This window comes from Microtus ochrogaster, linkage group LG8, assembly GCF_000317375.1.
Source record: "Microtus ochrogaster isolate Prairie Vole_2 linkage group LG8, MicOch1.0, whole genome shotgun sequence".
Classification (NCBI taxonomy): Eukaryota; Metazoa; Chordata; class Mammalia; order Rodentia; family Cricetidae; genus Microtus; species Microtus ochrogaster.
Window position 1 is genome coordinate 7665663 of NC_022033.1, and position 3606 is coordinate 7669268.

Sequence of the window (3606 nt, forward strand, 5' to 3'; positions counted from 1 at the left end):
CATCCTTCATCTGTGCAGAGGGTACCTTTCTATTCTTAGGATTCTTCTTACAAATCACAGGCAATTGACTGATAAACATTTTCTCCGGTTTGTTCTAAGATTCTGTCTCTTGCTTTTCATTTTTTTCTTTTCTTTTCTTTCTTTGCATGCTTTGAAGTGCAACAGTTCTGTCATGCAATCCCCATGCTTTTAGTGGAGTGTGTGTGTGTGTGTGTGTGTGTGTGTGTGTGTGTGTGTGTGTGTAAAGGAAATGTAGGTGGCTTGAAAGAAAATGGCCTCCACGGGCTCAGAAGTTTGAATGCTTGGTCCCCAGTTGGTGGAACTGTTTGGGAAAGATTAGGAGGTGCAGCTTTATTGATGATCTGTGTCACTAGGAGTGGGCTTTGAAGTTTCAAAAGACTCACACGGCTCCCAGCATTCTCTGCCTCTGGTTTGTGGATCCAGAAGTGAATTCTCAGCTGTTTCTCCTGACACGCTTTGGCTCCGCCATTGTGGACTCCAATCCTCTGAAACCAGGAGCCCAATTGAATGCCTTTTTTTTTTTTTTTTATAAATTGCCTTGGTAACAATGTTTTATCACAACAATAAAAAGTAACTAGGGAGATAAGCCTCTCTCTCTCTCTCTCTCTCTCTCTCTCTCTCTCTCTCTCTCAAGCACACACACTCATGGTTACAAGGGACATAGTCACAAACACCACGCTATCAGAGAGCCTGCCCCATGGGTATTGTAAGCTGTGTACCAACACCCATGGCTGATTTATGATCATGCTGAACAGAGGTTATCGTCGGTCTTCTTTGACTGGCTATCAGGAATGGCATTAAAGGTGACTATTTGGAATAATAATAAGCAATTGGGGTGAAGATAGAGATTGTGCTACAGTGGAAATCCTCTAAGGTTTTACATGAAGCCTGAACTTCACCATGCCAGGCATTCATGGTGTTCATCAGGTTATCTTTTGAAAACAGATTTGTAGGAAGCAAAGCAAACATGCTTCTCCTATCCAAAAAATTTCAATTAAACCTCCTGAGTTTTCAGTCATTGCTGCTGTAGAGAGTAGAGCCTTTAAACCTGAAGCCGAAAAATACCTATCATAAATTAATACCTGGACAAAACCCTCAGATTTCAAATTTATCTCGGACGAGTCTTGGGGAAGATGTTACTATTTAGTTTTTACCTCAAGTGATTAACACATTGATGGTTCCAAACATTTCAGAAATGTAGATGGAAATTGAACAGTGGAAAGTTGGGGGTTTAGGAAACATTTGGGAAAAAAATAGCACTAAGAATGTTTTGCTTTCAAAGAGTCCTCATGAATCTCTAGGGATGCTACAATCTTCCAGCCCGTCTGTGCCCAGGACTTAAAACACGACATACTGAGCCAGTGTCCCTTTACACAAGGATCACAGGACATTAACTGTGAGAGGACAAATGACAAACCAGGAATGGTTTTGTCGAGGGATAGTTCTACTCTGCCTACAGATGAGAAGCAGTCATTTCTGCCATAGGAAATTGGCAAAATGAGCCAATCAATAATTTACGCAGTAAGATGCTTGGCGAAAATGTTTTAACTTAATAAAGAGAATTTGGCATTGCCAATTTAGAAAGGAGTGAACCTATCTGTGTGTTATCCTGTGTTACAATCCTCCCAGCTCTTTCCTCTACAGATCTCTGTGAATAAAGTATTGTTCTCAGTGACACTGAAAACCACTTTGTGAAGTTTCCATTATCAGGGTAGCTATTTGAGAATAATCTCTGGATATTTGCTGACCTGGAGATGCAATATTTGTTCAGAGAAGCAAAGTGGTATTGACCTAGGTGTGACTTTAAACATTTCCTTTTCTCCCTCCTCCCTGTCTCCCTCTCTCTCTCTCTTTCTGTCTATCCCTTCCTCCCTACTTTTTTTTTCCTGCCTCCTTGCTTTTCTTTGTGCTACCGAGGTTGAAACCGGGGCCTCAAGTGTGTTTGGTGAGTCCTCAACCACTGATTTACTCTGCCAGACCTAAACATTTATTTTTCAAGGAATTCCTGTGTCCTTCCTATTGCCTGTCATTAGTAGCTTTGCTAGGAGAAATTCTCCATCAGTGTTAACCCTGGCCATTCCCTCATGCAGCCAACAACAACAATCCACATGCCTGGCATGTTAGGTTGCTGGAACTTGCTGAGTTTTGCCTAATGCATTGTGTTGTGAACCCTCTGTCTATCCATGTAGCAACCCTAGGTGGTTAAGAAAGAGTTAAGTGCAGCTATTGACCTCACTTGCAGGGAAAGAAATTGAACCATAAGGAGGATCAGTGGTTTTCTCCGGATGTCATGGCCAGTCAACAGATAAGTAGACATTACAGGCCAGACCTTAGCAATCATGTCTTCCCCATTAGAAAGCTAAGTCGTTTACAAACAAATACTAATTCTATAATGCGTTCTCTGACACCAAAAAGAAAAGATTTGGATTTGAACTTGCAGTAATAATCTTTCCATTGTTATACTTTGATTTATGCCATTTTGTTAAGGTGCTCTTTTCATATATATAAATCACTGTACTTTATTCACATTCAAACTCCCCTTCTTCTCTCCCCCTCGCTGGTCCCTCTGCTCCCCACCACCATCCTCCTGCTTCTGTTTTGCTCCCCAAACCCAAATTCTGGATTCCAGGTCATAATGCAGAGATGCCCTTGGATCCACTACCCCAGGACCTGAAGTCTCAGGAGTGGTTGAAGTCAAAGTGCATTTTCTTTAAGTCTGTCTTAAGTACACGAAGCTGCTTGCACCATTGTGGATGAAGAGCTCATCTTCTCCAAGTCTACAGAGACACAGTGAAAACATATGGCCAGGAAAGAGCCCCAGTGTGGTGGGCGTTATTAAAAACCACTTCTCACTTTACCTATCTGCAGGCAGCTTTTGCTGTAATTTTCTAAGAACACTTTCCCCGCGTATTAAGTAAACATTTTGTGAACATAGTACCCTTTCTGTGTTATTTGTTGTTCAATGAGAGTGTGGAAAAATGTGCACTTGATGTTTGAAACAGAACAAAAAAACATCTGGTTTTCTAATATACACAACCTCATACAAAATCAATAATGGATTTCGCTATGAAAATACATGAGGAAAGGCAAGCGGCGTTTTAACACAGATATGAAATCTCTCCGAGTCACTTAAATTAGGAAGAAAGAAAGACATGTGAATTAATTTAAATTTATGACTTCTGGAGCACAGGAATATTTCAAGTTCCTCTCAGCTCTCAGCTGACTCTCGTAAGAACACGGAACAGAGAGAGAAAGGTGAAATTCTAGTTCACCCAAAGAATAAGAACGTTACTGTACAGGCAAGATGACTGGAATTCCCTTTTAGGTGTTTTATGTATCTCGTTTATTGGCTTTTCACCAGGCCCCAATGGCGGTCTGAACGGGGATGTCCCCCACAGTCTCAGGTGACTGAACATTGGTCCCCACTTGGTGGTGCTGTTTCGGTAAGTTCAAGAGGCGTTGGTTAGCTGGAGGAAGAATGTCACTGAGGGCAGGCACTATTCTCAGCTCCCCCTCTCTGCTTCCTTCTTGTGTTTCAAGATGTGAGCTCTTTTCTTTGTGCCCCAGCTGCCTTGTCTCTGGCTA